Source organism: Acanthochromis polyacanthus, chromosome 8, assembly GCF_021347895.1.
Source record: "Acanthochromis polyacanthus isolate Apoly-LR-REF ecotype Palm Island chromosome 8, KAUST_Apoly_ChrSc, whole genome shotgun sequence".
NCBI lineage: Eukaryota > Metazoa > Chordata > Actinopteri > Pomacentridae > Acanthochromis > Acanthochromis polyacanthus.
The window spans coordinates 42,616,225-42,637,949 of record NC_067120.1 but is presented as its reverse complement, the minus strand read 5'-3'; the positions used below and the strand labels follow the sequence as shown (position 1 = coordinate 42,637,949).

Here is a 21,725-nt window from a genome sequence, read left to right as displayed (position 1 = left end):
AGGGGTGCACAGTGGGTGTTAGTGGGGTTGCACTTTTCGCCTTGCAGCTAGAAGGTTCCACTGGTCACGTCCCAGGCTCGGACCTGGGATTCTTCTGCGATGGAGTTTGCATGTTCTCCTGTGCAATGCGTGGGCTTTCTCCGGGTACTCCGGCTTCCTCCACAGTCCTAAAATATATGCTGAGGTTAATTGATCTATTCTAAATTGCCCGTAGGTGTGAATGCTGAGAGTGATTGGTGTCTGTAATATGTAGCCCTAGCTGCACAGACTGGCGACCCTGGGTCTTAGGGGTGTCCCTGCCTTCACCCGATCAGGGGGAAGACTCCCCCACCCCCGCCCCCCCCCCCCCGCGACGCCCTAGTGGAGGATTAAGCGCCGTGTTAGGTATGGATGGATGGATAGAAGACGATGGAAAGAGATGTTTTAAAATTTCAGCAGAGAAACGTCACTGGATTTGAAACACAAAATTGAAAAGTAGGGGAAAAAAGATTAATGTTTCATGAGTTATCAATAACCATTTTTTGTATTTTCCAGCTTTTATACAGAAACACTTTTAACAACTAACATTTAACTTATTTTAATTTGATTTAATTTGATTTATTTATTATTTAAGTTAAGTTTATTTAACAATTTTTTTGTTTGTTTAGTTTTATTTATTGAATTGATCCAATTCTTTTTTATATTGAATTATTTTTTACTTTTTTCTTAAAACTATAATTAATGTTTTTATTTTTTGTTTTATTTAATTAATTTATTTATTTATTTTATTATTTTATTTTACAAGAAGACATTTGGGTTTTTGTCTTCAAATTAATTTGAAGTAATATTAAGTTCTTATTTTTTTTCCTCTTTTTATTTAATTTTTTTTTACATTTCCTATACGATTAAAATTCATATCAATTTTCAATAATTTTACATAGTTTGGCCTGTTTTCCATGTACTCAAACTATGAATTTCTTTTAATTCTTGCAATTCCTCAGACGAAAACAACACATTTGCAGGTTCATGTGCAAGCCATAATGACAAATTTGAATTTTTTCACAATTTATTTGTACTTACATTCCATATATTTCCACAAGAATAAACTCTACATTTGTGTGACAAAAAAGCAATTTTTGATTGTGACATATTTTTTTGAAAAGAAGAAGAAATACATTTTTTCCAATATCTTTTGGGATTTAATGCAGTTATTAAACAAATTCTTCCAAAAATAAACAATTAAATCCTCATAAATCAATGATTTTTAACTAGTTTTTTTCATTTTTTTCCCTGTTTTTCCTCGTACTTAACCATTTTATAGAGTTATAAAACAATATAAATAGTTTATTCCTGACTTTTCAATTAGAAAAAAAAAAAACACTCTTTCTAACCGTTTTTATCAAACAGCAGCACGACTGCATGAATGATTATTAAAATATGTAAAAGTTCGTTTAATAAATTCCTGTGATGTTTGTTAAAACCGCAAACCTGAAGAGACTGAAAGCTCCAGAGATGAAGAAAAGGCGAATCCCATCAGCAATTTCACTTATTTTCATATAAAACATGCGCCTTAAAGAAGCAGAAGAAAACCAACACATTATCTTGGAATGTTGATTATTTAAGATTCCCTCCAGCAGTTTTGTTTATAAGATTCTGCTTTTGAATCATAATTAGTCGTCTGACTAGGATTTTAATAAGAAAAAAATTCTGTTACCTGGTTAGATAATATTTAAAATCAACAGCAAAAACTGCTACCATTATTATATATAAATTTAGAAATATAATGAAAAGTCAGATTGTGTCAGTTTATAATTTAGAAACTTGAATATTTAATTCATTTTATAATGCCACCTATGTCATTGCCCAATAATGTCAAAGCATCAAAGGATGATGGAAAGATACATTATATAGCCAACAAGTATTGGCTCACCTGCCATTGACTGGCATTGAACGTGCATGACATCCCATTCCTAAATCCATAGGGTTCAAATATGACGGTCGGTTCCCACCTTTGCAGCTAGAACACGCTTCAACTCTTCTGGAAAGGCTAGTCACAAGGTTTAGGAGGGTGTTTTATGGGACATTTTTGACTATCTCTTAGAATCCATTGTAGGTCACACACTCGATGTATGGATCCCAAGAAGCCTCGAAGCAGCCAACTCATTCTTTCACAGAATCTGTTGTAAAGCAGTCTGCAGCCTAGGTGCTGATTCTTATACACCTGTAGCCATGGAAGTGGATTAGGAACACCTGATTCTGATTATTTGGATGGGTGAAGCCAATAACTTTTGGCACATATAAGTGTATGGTATGTATGAAATGAGAATGTTTTACATTTTGTTTGCATTTAAGTGCATACAAGATTGTAGAATTACTATATAATAAAAGTAAAAACAATACAATTTATTTAGTGTAAGAAAAAATTAATAGTTATTTGAAAATTGTTTTGCCTTTTTTTTGATCACTGTTAGCGTAGTGAGCCGACAGACAATTCTAAAAATAATGCCTATTTCAAATAGTTTTTTTTTTTTTTTTGAAGAAAAGTTTACAATTTGAGGAAACATATGAAAAGAAGCTTCAAAAAAGGCGTTTAATGATATTTCCCAATTATTCTGTATGTAAAACATAAAAAATGAGTGAAAAACCCTCTCCTCAGACGCATCCTGAGACTCTAAATGATCATATTTTTGCGAACATATTTGGTCCAACCTTCAAATATTAATATCTGTGAATTGCCAAGGAAAGCAACAAAATTCAGGAATATTTATATTTCATCTTCCCATTTTATCACAGTGATAAAAAAAACAACAAAAATGTAAAAAAAATAGTGCTCGAGCTTGCTATTCTGGAACAAACGGAAAACTCAACTCGCTGTTTTATAAAAGTGGTTACGTTCCATCACCTGGTGGTGGTCTTGTGGTGGTTCATCCAAACTTTTACCTTCATTAATAATTCATTAGACCCGATCTAATGGAAAATCTGTCGATAAAACTGATTTTATTATCGATAAAGTGCTCAGTTTGCTGAAAAGCTGCTGATTATATCGCTCTATTTGCACCTTTTATTTGTTCCAGCATTCGTCGACAACAAACGGATTCGGCTTCCTGCTTTTAAGATCCAGCTCTGAGGGAACTTCCAGGACGGAGTCAAAGTCCAGATTCGTCCCTTCGTTCCTTCAGAGCATAAAACGCATGTCCACCCAAACGTCCAGACAAAGCTTTTTTTTACTTCGCTCGACGTGGCAGAGCTGAAAACCCGGACACTCTCTGGAGAATAAAAAACCGAACTTGACACAATAACAAGAAGCAGCTGAAACTACGGAGTCACTGTCCTGTATCAACACTGCTGCAGCATAACGCTCATAAAAGATCAGAAAAGCAGATTGACAGTGGGTGGAGATGGATTCTGGTTCAAGGTTTTATACTATTAAATCGACTGGGACACGTTTTAAAACTGTTAGTAAGGCAGGCAGCAAGAAAAATATGTTGCAAAAAAACACAGAAACAAGATAAACGTAAAAATAAAAGAGATGCAACACAGAAAATTATAAAGAATAGTCAATCACATTTTTTTCAACAATTTCTGCCTTCAAACCTTAATCAATTGACAAGTAGATCAAATAATCTCCTGATTGTGAGTTGTAAATATGACAAAAAGTATTGAAATCGTCATGAACAAGTTTCATCTTTGAGCATCTTGGAAATTTCAGACGTCAACTAGAATATTTTCTGACACTACAAGGTAGCTGCAGGGTCACAAGCTATAACAAAACTAGCATGGAGGAGATACTGAAAATATGAAATATTTGATCAGAAAATTGAAAAACAAATTATTCATCATTAGTCAATGTGTCCTTGTTTTGGCTTATTGTCTTTACATTTCTTATTTTTTAATTCTTGTTGTTTTTTCCGAATTTTTGTCATGTTAGTTGTCATTGTTTGTTGCCATTGTTTTTGGACTCTTTGTCTTCTATATATATAAATAATTTTGCTGTTTTTAAGCCTTGAGTTTTATAACTTTTCCTCTCTACTCTGCTCATCATCAGCAAGAAAATGTTTCTCCAATGTGATGTATCTCCAACAACCTGCTCCTCTCGGTTCACTGTTTCATGAGCCATGCTGGCATTTATTTATTCCATCAGTAGCTTTGAATTTTCCTCTCAGTCACATATGGCTGCACCAATTGTTTGAAACGTATAGAATATTTTAATACATAGTGCTAAAATTGTCGAATCGACTTCAAGAATTGAACGGCATTGCCCAAAAAATCCAAAACTCTCCATAATCCTTACTAATCCAAAAATACTCAAAACTTTACTCAGATATACAGACAATTTTTGAATAAATTGTTGATAATTTGAGGCATTTCTGAACTTTTTTTGTCAATTATCAACAAGTTTGGCGGCAGTGGGCATCAATGACATAACTTTAGTGGTGGTCTATGGCCTCTCCAGTTACTTGTCTAAAAAATTACTCTAAATTGACCTCTACTGCAAACATCTAATATGTTCACTTCATTTGGAGTCTCGCTCAAGCTGTGTAAAGATGTTTTCACCATGCTGAACGTATCCTCTTCCAACAGACGTCTTGATTTTTTGTACATGACTGTGAGTCCAGCTGAGGCCAGTCATGGTTTCGCCAAGTTCGTGCTGCACAGAGCTCAGAATTTTTTTGTTTTTTACAGAAATGTTTTAGCAAACGGTTTATTTTGGTGAATTCTTAGTGAGAACTGGTAGAATAAAGTATTTTTGACTTATAGTATTTCTATATATAATATAAATGTTTTTCAATAGCTGTTGACATTTTTTACATCTAAACTATTATTTAATAAATACTTTTTCAATTTTCTCTGCGTTCTAACATGTCACTAAACTAGACTTTTGGGATTGACCAATATTCAAATAAAAAAATATATAGTTGTTCACATATAATTCTAAGCTTAAACTTGGTTATTTTTCGCCGACAGAACTAGCCGTCATAATGAGGTGTTCAGGGACCGTTGAAAAGTTTATCATCTAACAGTTCTTTTCTGTTTTTGCCAGTTTTCTAGCTGAGAAACGTTGTCTCTATTTAATGCTGTTTTTAATTATTAATTTATATGCTTTCAACCGCTGGATGGAATTTTGCGGGTTTCAGACAGTTTAAATGTTTTGTTTTTGTCTCGAAAATTGATTGTTTAGAAGCAGCTCAGAGAGAGAAACTCAAACGCCTCATTTGGTGTAAATTTTCAGTTTGAAGTAGGAAATGTTTCTGCTTTTTCTTTATTTTTTCTGCTCTTTCTAATCAGCCGACTCTTCTTAACCCAGTTCTCAGACCCTTTTAACCATGGCAACGGAACGCAAGTCCACCTTGGAGAGTCACCGGTGTGTGTTAATGTGGTTTCCAGATGTGTATATTAGTTGTGTGTTACAGTTTGTCTAGATGTGTATTTACGGTCATCATCCAGAGTAAATACTGAAGTTATTGACTCAGACCTGATCACATACTGTGATCTGATTTTCAGTTTTCTGGCCAGCCGTCATTAATAAATCTGGTTTCAAGGTTTAAATCTTTGTTTAGAATCATATTAAGTTCTCTTCAGGCTCTGCTGACTTCATGGCTGAGATCTTTTCCTTTAATAAAACCTCATTAACGTCTTTTAACGAAACTAAATATAGACGTTTAGATCCTCATCAGCTCTCAGAAGCACACGTGGTTTTTATTATCGATTATTGATTATTGAAGCTAACAGCTGAATATGTGGACTGATTTTATGACCGCATGTGTCTGATTATACAACCTCACTTCAGCCTAGATTACTTAATTATTAATCAATTAATTTAAGCTGGATATTTTACGAGTAGAAACAGGAGTCGTGAGTAGTGAGCATCAGTGATGCCACAATGTTTTTCCTGTTTGCTGAGGGAAACAGTCACTAACGGTAACGTTTGTCTTCGCTGCAGTTTACATTGCTTGTTCTTCTGTTGTTGTCGTTTTTTAAACCTTACACAGTATTTCTGTCACTTGTATTTCCACAAAGTCCAATCTTAAAGCTATTATCAGCTTACTGTTTGACAGAAACCGTTCCTGTTTGATCTGCCTCCTAGCTTTAAGCCGCTAGGGCCGTTTGCGTAAGCTAGCCTCAGTGAAAGCAGCTATCATCTTTCATTTGTGTTGATTTTCGTGCTTCTTGGTTCAGTTTCTATTGATTATTTCATCTGTAGAGAGATGTGACTGTCGCTTAGACAGATGTTGAACGTTAATCTGACTTTAAAGGATTCTCACGGTGCTCAGATAGCGTTAGCTGCAGGCAAGGGGCACAGCTAACCTGTTAGCGAAGCTTTAGCCTAGCATATCAACAGAAAAGATCCAGCGCACCACATGTTAAAAACCAACAAGAGATTATTAATGCTTTTGTGTCTTATTTAAAACCTTCACCTCTAATTCAGTTAGATCAAATGATATTTCACTGACAATGAAATATTCGCACTGGAAATTTGATAAATGAATATTTCATATGAAAATGAAATAGTTGCACTAAACATAAATATAAAAATGAATATATGCACTTGAAAATTTGATAAGTGCAAATTTCACCACAAAATGACTATATTAGACCAGAAAATGAGATGAAAATGAAAATTTTGCCCACCAAAATGAATTAGACCAGAAAAATGAGATAAAAATGAAATATTTCACATGAAAATGAAATATTGCACCTAAAATCGGAGACAAGATTGAATTATTGTATCTGAAAAGTTTGATAAAAATGAATTAAATCGTAATTTGCACATTACATTGCTAATGTTGTTTGTGAAAATGTACAAAAATGAAATCTTGCACCTAAAACTTGACATACAGATGAAGGTTTGCACATGAAAATGAAATTTGCTTATTACACTGATGATCATGAAAGTCATGCAGAATAATGCACATATAAAATAAAATGTTGCACATGAAATTTAAACATTTCACTTGAAAAATGAAAGATAAAACATTGTATGTTGCACTTAAAGGTTATATTCTGTTATTTTCCTGCCTGTCACAGCTAAAAATCCAACAGTTCTTTGTGTTTTTGCAGTTTTCTGGCTGATAAATGGTGAAACTTTGGAGGTCCAGAGGGTTAAAATGTGTTGTTTTTGGTGTGAAGTCTGACGATTCGATTACAGAAAGCGTCTGAGGAGCGAATCTGAACATACGGTGAACTGGGTTATTGTGCTGAGAGCTGGAGGCGGTTGGAGGGTTTCCAGAGTTTCCAGTGTTCCCAGCGTCCTCCTTTGTGTTTACTGGTCTGGAACTGTGGGAAAGCCATGCAGGTATCATCTGTTACACTGAGGGCTTTATGGGAACCAGTCAGACGGGTTATCGGCTCGTCTTTGTCGCAGATGGAAGCAGTTTGTCGGCTCTTTGTTGCCGTCAGCAGATGATGATGCCGCAGGTCGACCTCCCTCCTCTACCTCCTCTGTCTCCTCTAGCTCCACATCAACACTTTAAAACCTCCACAGGAACAGAAAACCTTCAAATCAGACAGGAATTCACACATTAGAACTGCAGATATGAGTAATCGTTCATACGATCGTTTGCAAAACAATGCACACAAAAACACGGCTTCTCTTTTGTCTAACACTAAAAGCGACTTACCATTAATATACGTGCATGCCTAAAGATAAGCGAAAAGGCAATATATCGTCGTTATGGACGTAATATATATTAATGTATGCTGTTTACTACCGCAATTATTTTATAAATTGAAACATCTAATGATATTTGAAAACCTTCAATATGATCATTGAATTCTTTAAAATATCAGTTTATTAAAAAAGCTGCTTTTTCAATTTTAAAGTAAAGAAATTTTCATCAGACCACTACAAGTCTAATTACGTTAACGCTGAAATTATCACATTTTTACACATATGTGAAGACAAAATGGATGGAATAAAAAACAAAAGGTTTGAAAGAAACTAGCAGTAATTACCAGATATTTAACATCTAAACAAGTTAAAGGAATCAATGAATATGTAAGTTGATAATCTATTTTAGATATAGCATAAAGCTCGGTACTGTTTAAAACACCAAAAACTGCACTAATAATTCATGCTACCGTAGATTTGTTTTTTCACCCCACCGGAATGACGCGATGGCACCCACTAGCATATAAATCTAACATTATACATTTACAGCTCGATTGAGCAAAAAATTGAAGTTAAAGATGCTTATTCATATTTATCCATATTTTCAGAAAGGTCAGAAAATTCTTTCAATATGACAAATCTACAAATATCTATTGGCTTCAAAATCTTGAAATAAAAACCTGTAATACTGATTTCTTCAACATTCAACGCTAATTTTTTAATCTGTTGCTTATTTTTGCAGGGGCCGGAAAGTTACAAATAATATTTAATAATTTAAGTTTTTTATAACAAGCAGTGTTTAAAGCACAATAAATACCAGACATGTTAAAGGCAATAAAATAAAAAAAAGCAACATATGATTTAAATGCTATAAATAATAACAAGGATCTAAATTAAGACGTGAGTTAGTTAAAGAGACAGAGGAGCATGCAAGGAGAATAATAATTAACAGCATAACTCAAAACACAAGATAATATATTAAGCGATTTAATAGAAAAAAATAACTTTATTCAAGCTATTTCATTAATTCAGATCCCGCTCTTCAATACAGCAAAAACGACACTAGACGTCATAACGTCATTTTTCGGTGATTAAATGTTATTTTTCTCTTAAACATATTAAACAATCAAGCTTTAATAACTTTTTACTGGACTCATTTTAAGGCCAATTAATCTCAAAATATGGAAAGACTAATTATTTTACATAATTAAGAGTTTATCTTGTTCTATTTACATCATGTAGCTGTGGCTTTATTGTATTTGTGTGTTCTGCTGCAGTTTCCCTCAGAGGTCAACTTTATTTATGCTCTGTGAGCTGGAATCTATATTCTAACAGACTGAATCCTGCTATTCATCTGATGATACACTGAATCCTGGTGTTTGTTTCAGTTTTTTACAGTTATTTCTTGTGGTTTTTTCTGGCTGAACTCGTCTTTTCTTCTATCTCTCTGTTGTCTGCGTCGGAGGTCCTGAGTGAGGAGTTTCAGCTCTCCGGGTGTCGTTTCTGACATCTGAATCTGGACAAAAAACATGTTGTAAGTGTCCGGCCACAAACCGGCTACACAACACACAACGACGCGTTTTAAAAAAGAGGAAAAACAGCCTCAGTTAAGCTTTTATTGTGTTTAGTAAAATGACTGTTAGGGTGGCATAAATGAATGATCCAGTTTCAAGATTAAGAATCATTTAAATTTATCATTTTATATGTGTTTGTGCCACATTTCTCCCTTGCAGTGCCCCCTGCTGTCTGGAGGACTAAAATTAATTTACGTACTAATAGAGTTGAGAGACAAGAACTATTCTGACATACAACTAAGCTACAAAATCTACGTTCGCCTTTTTTCAACAAACAATGTGGCATTTTAATTATAATTTTCACTGAGATAAATAAAGCACACTAGAAACATTTTTTTATTTATTTTTAATTGTCTTTATTATTTACTGGTTTTTAACAGATTTTCCATGTCTAATTTACAAATCAAATTTAATAAAAAAAAATACTATTTCCATTATTAATTCGTTTAAAAAAAAGCATACACATCAAAACTCTGTGTTTTTTGTAAATTTGCTTATTTACAAAACTATGAAATAACGTAACATGGTTATTTTTTTAACTGTATTTAATCCTGCAAAAAAGTGGTTATTATTTTGAGGTATTTGCCTGTTATTTGAAAGACAAAGAAGAAAAAAGTATTAATTACATCCTGATCATTATTTTAAACGATATTTTAATTTTGCAGTTTTTGCAATTTTTGAACATTTTTTAAAAATATTTTTTAAAACGTATTTTTTGGCACCTTTGCAGATTTTTCAACGTTGTTGTTTTTTTTTTTTTTTTAACTGATTTATTTATTTATTCCAGACTCAACTCTAAATAAGAAAAAGAAATCTGGACGTTTGGATCCTGATTGTTTTCTTCTCTGTGTTTATTCTTCAGATGACGCTTGATGGACCTCCTCTTTCCAGCTGCTTGCAGAGCGACAGGTGAGACACATGGAAGAACTTCTTTAAGTCGTGTCCGACTTATGCATCGGAAAAAGCAGGACAGTGCTTGCCCCCTCTTCAGTCAAAATTGAGTTATAAACGTGAGTAAAGTAAATAAATCGTTTCTCACAAACTTTCTGCCAGATTTTTAATGTTTTTCAAAAAAATTACAATATTATTATTATTATTATTATTTATTATTATTATTATTATTATTATTATTATATTATAAGTTATTATTTTGAGCTTGGAGGTAGAGTCACTGCTTTATTTGGAGGTTGTCGGGCATGTTCCAGCTCTTATTATTAATATTTATGTGTTATAAGTGGTAATTTTGTACTTTACAAAATTTGACTGAAAACTACAACACAAAATTGTAATAATAATTTGTATCTAATAAGCAAATGTGTATCGGTTATTTTTGGCAGATAATTGGCTCTTATGAACATTACATTATTGCAAGTATTTTTAAAATAGTTTTTTTCTCCTCGTGTCGTCCTGTGGGTGCAAATTGACCCGTTGAAAATGTGGGAAAAAATAATGTTTTCAACAGTGAAACTTCTGTGTCCACATTTTCAACATTTTTTAGGAAATCTTTGAACATTTTTTGTGGAAAAAAGAAATGTTTAAAATATTCAAAATCACCAAAAAAGCCCAGTAAAAATTCCTGGATTTTTGGTTGTATTTTTTTGTGAATGTTCTTAAGAAAATTTAGAAGTTTTTACTGATTATGTTTTTTATTTTATTCATTCCTTATTAATCTCACGAGGGGATTCAGATTTTCGCATCTCTCCCAATTGGGGGGAGTCAGACTGACGGGTCAGCACGGTACAGGGAGCGCCCCCTGGAGCAGGAAGGGTTAAGGGCCCAACAGTGCCACATCGGGGTTTGAACCTCTGACCTTGCTGATCAGTAGTCCAGAGACTTAACCGTTGCGCCATCAAAAAAATGAGTAAATATCTCCAAAAAAATCCTAAAATATCTAAAGTGATTCCATGTATATCAGTAAAACTTCTAATATTTTCTTAAGAACAATCACATGTGAATGTTTTGAAGAAACATTTTTAACATTTCTTTTTTTCCACAAAAAACGTTCAAGAGATTTTCCCCAAAAATGTTGACAATGTGGACATCAGAAGTTTTCACTGAGAAAAATTTATTTTTTTTTGCAACATTTTTCAAACTTTAACAACGGTTAGTTTTTGACCCGCAGGACGACGCGAGAGTTAAGAAAGAACTTTTAGGAATTATTGGGAGTTTCTTCCTGAAGGTTTTGCAAATTTTTAGAAATTTGGGGAATTTTTTTGCAGAATTTTGGATTTTTGTCAGACAAAATAAATGAAGTGAACAGGGCGGTTAAATTAGTATTGTTTATGAGGATGAAGTGTGCTTGGTGGGGCTCCAAGCTGGTGCAGTCTCGTGGGCGGCCACTCTCTACAGAGCTCGTTGGACTGGGGTCTGGACGACAGCGAGGAGCGAGAGCTGGGCCTCCAGCTGGACGAGGCTCTCAACGGATGGCGGAGGCGACCAGAGCCACGACGCCCCCCACGGGACGACGGAGACGAGGCTACAGCGGCCAGGAGGAGGAGGAGCAGGAGGAAGAGGAGGAGGCGGTCCCGGCCGGTGTGCTTCGTTCCGCCAGGTGATGGCGCGTGGTTCGTCAGACTGTCGGGAGCCCAGACGTGGCCTGCTGAGCAACTACCAGGCCGTCTGCAGGGCTCTCTATCGTGGAGACGCTGGAGCTGAGACCTTCCTTGACAAGATCAGAGACGGCCAAGGGAGGTAGGAGATGGTTGTTCAAGCCAGACAGCTCCGATTCCCTGGAAACTATACAGCAAGAAATACACGTTTAAGAAACACAACCTGTAAGTTTTACGCTCAATGTTTCAAAACTTTCTGAGATCCACCGTCAGCAGTTTATGTCTCACATAACATTTGGAGGTTGTTTTTATGACATTTTTGCATCTTTATGTGTCATTTTTGCATCTTTTTTTTAGTGACTGTTATTCATCTTTTAGTGACATTTTAAATCTTTTAGGGAGTTTTTTTTTACATCTTTAAATGTCATTTTTTGCATTTTTGATTGACATTTTTTTGGCATCCTTTTAATAGACCATTTTTGCATCTTTTAAGTGACTTTTTGCATCGTATAATGTTATTTTGTGCATCTTTCCAGTGATATTTTTGGTATCTTTTTGTGCTGTTTTTTCATCTTCTAGTGAAATTTCTGATTTTTTCATGACATTTTGTGCATCTTTGTTTGGGTGGGTCATTTTTACAAACCTTCAGTGACTTTTTTTTGGCATAAATTGAAGTTCATTTTTGGTAATCTTTTTGTGTAATTGTTTCAATCTTTTAGTGACATTTTGCCATCTCTTTGGGTCCAATTTTTTTTGCATCTTTTTATGACATTTTTGCATCTTTTGGTTCATTTTTTGTATCTTTTAGTGACTTTTTTCTCTTTATATCAGTCTGACAGTGTCGTACTGCACTGAAACATTTCTGTCTCCTTCTTCATCTTTTCCCTGGAGCTGTTGGGACTTTATAATTGCAGTGAAAGAATGAACCCAAGTGAACATTTCAGAGGGTTAAACAGCAGCAGATGACCAAGATTCCTGCAGCTTCACCTCAGACGTGAAAAGAACATTCAGGGAATAAAACCTGCTGTTTATCCTCGCTCAGCTTTGTGAAAAATAACATTAATATTCGTGAGCTCGACGTCGCCATCCGCTTCCCCTCTCGCTGCAAGTTCTTTACGTGCTCATTTGATCTGATCATGAAAGCAGAAACTGTTGTTTTTACAGAAATACCCTGCAGATGACGGCGTGTCGCTGCAGCAGCTGGACGTCCAGATGTTCTGCATAACATCACTTTAATGCTTCACAACTTCTCCAGGCAAACATCACAAACGCAGCGACCACCTATAAATGCACTGATCTGGGATTACCTCAAAGACTTTTAGAGCAGAAAATATGCGCAGATTTTTAAAAATAGGTCTGAAGTTTTAGCCGTCATTTATGAAATATTTTTTCAGATAAAAATGTTTTTAAAAACACCTATGGACAACAGTGGAAACTTTCAGGTTTTTGTTTCCTTTGATGGTTTTTCCTGAGATTTGTTGTTCAAACACACGTCTAAATTTAAAAAGGAAAAAAGTGGAGAAAAAAACCTGATGAAAGTGAGTCGACGGTGATTTTTAAAGAATAATGTCTTGGAAATTGTTTACTATTTGGAAGTTAAAAATGTCACAAACATCAGAGATTCTGATTCTGGTGAAAGCTGCTGCGTAGAATTAGATTATTTCTGACTTTGCTGCCCCCTGGTGGTGGGAGGATTCAACTATTTATTAGAATAATTATAAATAACATCATGAAAGTTACATTTTCTCAGTTTAAACTTACAGATTTGTTGTTTTTCATTGAGCAGATGCTGAAGAAGATCTCGTCTGAGGAGAGTCTGGAGGACAAATCCACGGCTGAGCTGGACGCTCTGAAGCACCGAGACTGGGTGAGACGAGATAACGGAGTTTAGTAAATAAAATAAAAGGCAGCGGACTCATTCTGTTGTTGTTGTTTATTCAGGCCCGTCTGTGGGTGCAGCTGATGAAGGAGCTCCGTCAGGGTGTGAAGCTGAAGAAGGTCCAGGAGCAGAACTTCAACCCGCTGCCCACCGAGTTCAGCCTGACGCCCTTCGAGATGCTGATGCAGGACATTAGAGCTCGAAATTACCCAACTGCGCAAAGTCATGGTGAGAAATCTGAAGCAGAAACGTCAGCTTATGGGATGTTTAATGAGCTAAACTCTCATGGGAAATAAAAGCTGAAATCAGTTGAACTGTTTGAAGGAAACAAGTTAAACATGAAAGTGGATTAAGAACATGAAGCTATACAGATTTAAAAATGTCACTAAAAATGCAAAAATGACCCAGAAAGAATGGAAAAATGTCAACAGTTATCATGGAAAAATTGACACAAAAGATGGATAAATTTCACCTAAATGATGTAAAAATGTCAACTAAAAGATGGAAAATGACCCAAAAAGATGGAAAAATTACCCAAAGATGGAAAAATTTTCACTAAAAGAGTGGGAAAATGTCACTAAAAGATGTAGAAATGACCCATAAAATGCCGAAATATCAAGTAAAATTGCAAGAAATGACCCAAAATGATGGAAAAAGGACCTAAGAAAGATGAAAAATGTCACCAGGAGAGATGCAAAAAATGGTAACCTAAAAAGAATGGAAAAATGTCACTAAAAGATGCCAGAAAATATCAGTAAAATATACAAAAAATGTCACCTAAAGAATTGGCAAAAATTACCCTAAAAAGATGCAAAATGTAACTAAAAATGCAAAAAATGTCACAAAATGATGCAAAATCCCTGAATTTTTTGCTCACATGATTGTTGGTTGAAGCTGAGTCACTTTTGGCTTCACAGTTTTTGGGCAAGAAAGTGCATAATTTTTTTTTTTTAAACAGAATGTACTCGCCAGAGCTGAGAAGGTTTATTTTTGTAAGAATTTTTAAATGAAAATGTGTTGAATTAATGATAGTATGATGGTATGTGGAATTTAAAACTCAGAATTTGGTCAAACCCTTTACAACAGAACTTGTTGATTTTTTCCAGTTTTCTGGCTGATAAATTGTCCCCATTTTGGTATTTTAAAAAAAAAGAATAATGCTTGTTTTTTTTAAAAAGCTGCTGGTGAGTTTTGAAGGAATCAGAGGATTAACAGTGAAATCTAAAGTTTGGTGGTAAAGTCTGACGTTAACAGCTGCAGGGTTGAAAGCTCAGGAGAGTGGTTTAAACTAAAAGGTCTGGAATGCCTTCTCCTGCCTCCAGACTCTTCCTCTGGTTTTCTGGTCCACACGAGTGAAAGGCTGGGCTCGCTTGCAGGGAAGTGTAAGAATCAGGCGAACGAGTCACCTTGAGGCAATCCATAATTCAGCCTCAACTAGATATTAAATGAAGCTGCTGTCAGCGTCTGTTGTTCTGGGAAGAAGCAGCTGCTGGTTTTCAATGAAAGCTCCAAGCAGAACGCTAGTGGCGTACTGCTTATAATACTACTATTATATATAATGGCTAGTCGTTCTAGAGTGGAATCTCACTGAGGGCTTCTGATGTTTTTTCAGGTTGATGGGATATTCCCACCAAAGAGTGAAGAGAAACGCTCATGACTGATTCCTGGACTTCATCGATCGCAGGCCTCCTCTCAAACCGGTAGTTTCTGTTCAAAACCGGACATTCTTGGTGGTAAAAAGATGCCTGTTTTTAAGAATCTTTATTGATCAGGTCTCATCCACACATTTTCCTGAGAGTTTCTGCTGTAAAAAGTAAAACGTAAATGAAGGGTTGTTTCCATGAACTGGTCTGGAAAAGAAAGAAATAGAAAAAAATTCCTCAAAAAATGTTGAAAAATGTGGACCATCGAAGTTTCACCTGTGAAAATTAAATTTTTTTTTCCACATATTCAAAACTTTAAAAGGGTTTAGTTTTGACCCGCAGGAACGACACGGAGGGTTAAAATCTCAAAAATTATCATTAATTTATAAGATATTTGCAGTTTTTTTAACAGAAAAATTCCTGGTATTTTAAGAAACTGAAAAGGATCCATACTGCTTTCAGTCAACAGGAATCAAGACTCTATATCAGGATACTCCCACTGGGTTTGTTTCTCCTCCAGGTTTCAGAGCGAAGCTTCGCTCCTCCTCCTTCCTCAAGCCATCAGTCGCTCCCCATGAACGAGTTCTGGCCTAGATCAAAGCCAGGAGAGGAAACCATCCGACGGTGGAGCCGCCGAGCGCCAGAACGTAAGAACAGAGACCGCTCTATCTACCGCCGTAACTATACGAAAAGTCAAAGATATGCTTTAAATAAATGTTTAAAAAAAACTCAGAAAATCAAGATAAAATAAATAAAAAACAACGGTAACTAAAAGTACAACATTTATTAACCTATTAAATGCAACAAGATATAAATAAAAAGACAGGATGCACCAGTAAGTAAGAAGAATCTGAGCTTCAAGAATAATTAGATCAATTTAAAATCAATACAAGGAAAGTTAGCAGGACGTCTGTTTCATTGTTGTTCCGCTCTGCTGCTTTTTACCCAGATTTAGATCAAATTAATTATCAGTTATGTTCATGTTAAAGCCCTAATAAGTCCTTAAATATTCTTTTTAGCTTCTTTGAGTGTTTACTGGTGTTTATCAGCTGGAGTAAAGTTCAAATAATCAGACTTTTAGTGGTTCTTGAGGGCTGAGAGGAAGGTTCAGAGCTTGCAAGCTAGAACGGTTTCTCCTCTTTTCCAGAAACATCGAGCCCGTTATTTTTAAAGATGAAGGTTTGAAGGGAATGCAGCTGATGATTCACGTTACTCTGCAGAGACTCAGCAAGACACAAAGCTGTTTGATTTATCTCTCTGTTTAGTCACTTTTAGTCCTCTTTCTGCTCATTTTGTGGCATCTTGTGGTAATATTGAATTTTTGTGTACATTTTCATCTGTTCTTATGAATTTGGTTTTGGTGTCCTCTTTTGGGCAGCCCCAGTTTCCATCTACTAGTCCTTTCATGTGTTTAACAGCTGCTTCCATCTGTGTTTTTACTGACTCGGCTTTCTTGTTTGGGGGACTTTTTGCAATCTGTTTTAGAGTCCAGTTTTAATATAATTTCTGAGTCATTTTTATGTGTCCCCCTCATGGTCATTTTTTCAATTTTGTTAATGTTCATTTTCAATCTCTTGTTTTGATTGTTAATGTTCCGCTTTGATGCCACTTTTACATCTTATAGTCCCTTTTGTGTGTCTAACAGAGTGGTTTTATCTGTGTTTTCCTGTGAAATAATATCTGTTTCTGTTAATTTTGCCTCTCCTTCAGTTTAGTTTTATTCTCTTTCTGCTCATTTTTGGATTAATTTGTGTTAATTTTTCCCTGTCTTTTTGATTTTTTTTGGATCTTAGCTGCCACCAATTTAGCATCTAGCAGTATAGTAAGCATCTCTCAGCTTCTGTTTGGTGTTCTTTTGCCTTCTATTTATACTTGGTTTCTGTCTCTCTGTGGTTGAAAATTTGTGTCTCTTTTCCTGGTTATTTTTATTGTGTTTTATGCCTGTTATTTTGTCTCTTTTTTGGCAACAGATTTTGCATCTTTTTGATTTCATTTTGTGTCTTTCTTAGTCCATGACTGTGGTGGCAACAGTTAAAAAATGACAAAGATTTAGGGATAGAAATAGAACAGAATAGAAATGCCTTTATTGATCTCTTAAGGGGAAATTCTGTGACCACATTCACATAAAATAAAGCAAGAAATAGCCAGTAAGGTTAAAAAAAAAAAAAAAAAAAAAAAAACCTCCCAAGAATAAGAAAATATACTAAAGTACAAAATGCACAATAAAATGTAAAATATATACTATATTTTTATAAGTGTCCTGAAGTGAAAAGTTACCTGTTCACTGTTTAAATGCATGAATGTACTGTAAATATAAATATACAGTGAAGTGAGGAAATTACAAGCAAGTGCAACATGTGCCAAGAGTTCAATTTAATTTAACAAGGTTTCAAACAAAAACACTCAAAAACCTTCCCTTGTCCCCAAGACATAAAAACATGAGAATAGAAATGTGGTTAAAAGCTTCTGTTGGTTCACAGTGATTGTCTTTACCTTTTTAGACTGACTGTGTTAATAATTGAATCGATCTCGGTTTCCGTCTCCCAGCGTTCGGTCGCTGCCCTGCCTCCGCTCAGACGTGTCCCTGCAATGTCAAATCCACGTCCTGCATCGACCTGTTCCCGGTGTCGGATCCTCGGCCTCCCGGCTCCGAACCTCGAATCCTGCTCAAGGCGCCGACGCTGGCCCGAGATGGAGGAGATGAACATATCCGGAGGTAGGAGACTTTCTGCTGCACAATAAGTGGTTAGAATCCTCCTGAGCAGACACAGAAACAAGGATTCTCCACAAGACTCAAACAACTGGGGAAGAAATTCATTTCCTCAGGTTTTTTTCCCAACCTTAAATATCTGCCCTGTGCAAGTCTGGCAAAAAATCTGGGTTAGAACAGGAGCTTCTGGGGTACCGTCCTTTTCCTGCTCTTTTCATGCTTTCGTTTTTGTCGCCGTCTTGCAGAAATGCTTCATTAAAACTCTCTGAAGGAATTTGAAATCACAGAAGGCAGAAGGACCTCAAAAATCATCCAGAACGACAATAAATGGTGCAACGGACACTTTTAAAAATCTGGTAACAAAATGACTTTCAATTTTTTCTAACCAGACTTAAAAATTCCCTACACTGACTCAAAAAGTGGTCCAAAATGACAACAAATATGTATACAATTAGTCAAATTATCCAAGGATAAACATATTTATCCACAAGACTTAAAGGTTGTCCAAACATGGTGGCAAAATTACTTTATTTTCAACAGAAACGGTGTAAAAAATTCCCCACAGCATGAGACTCGAAAAAAGGGTCCAAATGAGCAGAAGGTTGAAAAATCAACTTGGATATTTGTTTAAAAAAAATTACTTGAAAATGTGTCCAGAAGGGGCTCAAAAATGTTCTCAAAAATGAAACTTTTAAAAAATCATCCAGAAAGACTCAAAACCTGTCCAGAAGGATTAGGAAATTGCCAAAAAATACTCAAAAATGGTTTAAAATGACCCCAAATTGTCCAGAATGACAAAAAATAAATATCCAAAAAATGACTTAAAAAACTTTCCCAAAAAGTCCAAAAAATGAATCAAAGCATGTCCAAAGAAAGAGTCCAAATGTTGCACAGAAGGACCTCAAAATTGTCCAGAACAACAATAAAATGTGCAAAGAACACTTTAAAAATTTTGTCCAAAATTACTGGATTTTTCCTACAGAAAAGACAATAAAATTCCCCACAGCTGGACTCAAAAAGGTCCAAAATGACCAAAGGTTGAAAAACCACTTTCATATTTGTTTTTAAAAAAATGGACTTTTGAAATTTGCCCTTGAAATGATCCTCCTCTGTGGTAACTTGCTGGCAGACAGTAAATAAAATGCGTTAAATCCAGCTGCCGCCAAAGCATTTAAAAAGCAGATTAATGCTTTAAGTTGTTGGCAAACATCGTCTTTGGAAGGAGAGAATTTTTTGTGCTGTCTCTTTCACAGTTGACCAGGAACGTGAATCAAAGTCGCATTTTTACACTAAAATATATCAGGATTTAGCCGCAATAAAAGCCAAAAAATGTGAATAAATTAATAATCTTTCACCTGAGATTCTTCACAATTTAGGTTTTTCTTCAGTATTAATCCAAGTGACGGCTTGTCTGGATATGTTAGGCTAAACGGCTAAATCGCTAAATCTGGGCGTCTTTTAATGGCACCCAAATTGGAAAAATCCAGACAAATGAGTCCACACAAACTCTCCTGGCGCTTTAAATTTAATTTCATCCTTCCCAGAATGGGTGTCAAGTATCCTCCTAATTGGAGAAATCCCTTCTTATTTTCACAACAGGAAAGATGATATTCCGCACTTTAAAAAATAAACAAACATAGAGCCTCCGACTGTATTAAAGTCACTGATTAGGACAGTTTGATTTAAAAATTTAAACCTTTTGAACAAAAACATCAATCCTGGTTGAATGGATTTAGAGTTACCAGTCAAAAGTTTAAAAACTTTATTTTATTAATCTAAATGCATAGTTTTTTTCAGTTACTTGGCTTTTGTATTTTTGAACAATACAGCTTCCCTGCCACTTTGATGTTTCTCGCTTTTTGCTCTTCTTTTCCTCTAACTACTTTTAGATAAGAGCATAAAAATGGATCTGGGGGTGTGTTTCCTTGTTTATTTTCCGCTAATAATCGGCAACAATTTTTAAGGTTTAACGTCGTATTTTGACTGAAAATTACGGTGACCGATGTTGTGCAAAGCATAAGTTACAATAGAAATCAAAATTCCTGCAAGAATAAATTAGTAAAAGTATTGCACGTGCTTCCTCCCCTGCATTAATGCATATTGGAAGATGTGAGAATTCGGCTCACTTTTCTCATAGACTTTTCTATAGAATCAGAATGAACCAGGAAGAGTCCGCCCCCTGCTGGCTTGTTTGAAGGAATGCCAAGTTTATAAACAGCCAATTTATAACAGTCTGTGGGTCTTTAGAATCAGTCTGAGAAGCTTTAGAGATTGACTAAGAGTCCAAAAATTAAGCAACACGCTGATTTAGGGTTGAAAAATACTGATTAATATTTAGGGGAGATTCTGCCCTCAAAAGGAGGTTTAAACAAGTCCAGACTTCAGTTATCACAGAGATTTTCCATCTTTTCAAGGCTGAAGCCGTTGGAGTTTTTATCACTGATTTTCTCTTTATGCATCACTATTAGACTCATAATAAAACTTATCAAACTCTGACAGCTGCTGCATTTATAACATAAATCAGAAGATTTTTTTCAAGTCCTGCAGAGATGTGGGCAGCAGATACAATGGAGCTAAGCCAGGAAGGACGGCAGGTTCCTCCAAGGTTCAACAGTTCTGTTCTAACAGTTTTAAAGAAAAAAAATTCAACTCTAAAATGTGAGAGATTCTTCCTTTCTTCATGCTTGCATCTGCACCTATAAAGTTTCCTTTAATGTTCCAGGTTGTGGTTGTGAACATTTAGGGAATGTTGGAAATCATAGGTGGCTGTCCTGAATTGATGTGAGGCATTGTAGGGAACATCAAGTAGATTGTAGCATCCACAGATGGAGGTGGGGGCATTTTGGGAATCGTTGAAGATGTAGCATGTCCTGATGGATGTGGAAGAGTTTAGGGACATTGGAAAATCTCTACAAAAGACGTGAGTGCATTGTAGGGAAGCATCAGTAATTGTGCATCCTGCAATAAAGTGAGGTGTATAGATTTTTTTTTTTTTAGCTTTAATATGGATCAGTTTGACCTGCAACATAAACAGGAGGTTGAAATATCTCTTTAGATTCCACTACAGATGAAAATTAAAGAAACATAAAGGCCAGAAATGCCGCACCTTTAAGTGTTTAAATTTGTAGTATTTTTTGTGACACTGAGGCTTTTATGTCACTATGTAGGCGACCTTAGAGACTTTGGGATCTCCTGGCTGATCCCAACTGGAGTTTTCCTTGGAATTTCTGAAATTCAAGACCAGTTTTTAACTGCGTTATTATTGATATTTTAGAAGGGTGCTGTGTTTAAATGTTTGCCTGGAAACCATCTCAGGACCAACGGGGAACTTGAGCTGAACCATATCTTAATACTCTAATAACGCCGCTGAAAAAAATACCATCTGATCATGAACTTTATCAGTCAATAAAGAAAAACACAGATAATTACAGTTTTTTTGTTCTTCCCACCTTCAGGAGGAAGGAGTCTCCAGATAACGCGGCGAGCTGAGGAGGACTGAAAGCTCCCACGACTCCCCTGGAGAGGGACCGTCGTTCTCCGACAACGGACCTGGCCATGCTCCGAGGAAGAGATGCTGCCTTCACTGTCCGAGTCCCACCCAGCGGGAGGGACGGTCCGCCTGAGGGGCGAGAGGCCCAGATCCAGAACTCTTGACCGGAGCCGGAAACCGCTTCCTCATTACATGAGGAGGACTGGAGAAAGCCCGGATAAACTCGAAAAATCCTTCACACTCTGACATGAAAATCAGAGCTTTTTCAAAGTCTGCAGAAGATGGTGGGCAG

The 21,725-nt window shown here is 35.7% G+C and overlaps 1 pseudogene; it reads left to right on the top strand.

Moving 5' to 3' along the window:
• LOC127535139 (protein spire homolog 2-like) overlaps positions 1–21,629 on the top strand; it is a 27,841-nt pseudogene extending 6,212 nt beyond the window's left edge.
• The last annotated feature ends 96 nt before the right edge of the window (positions 21,630–21,725 follow it).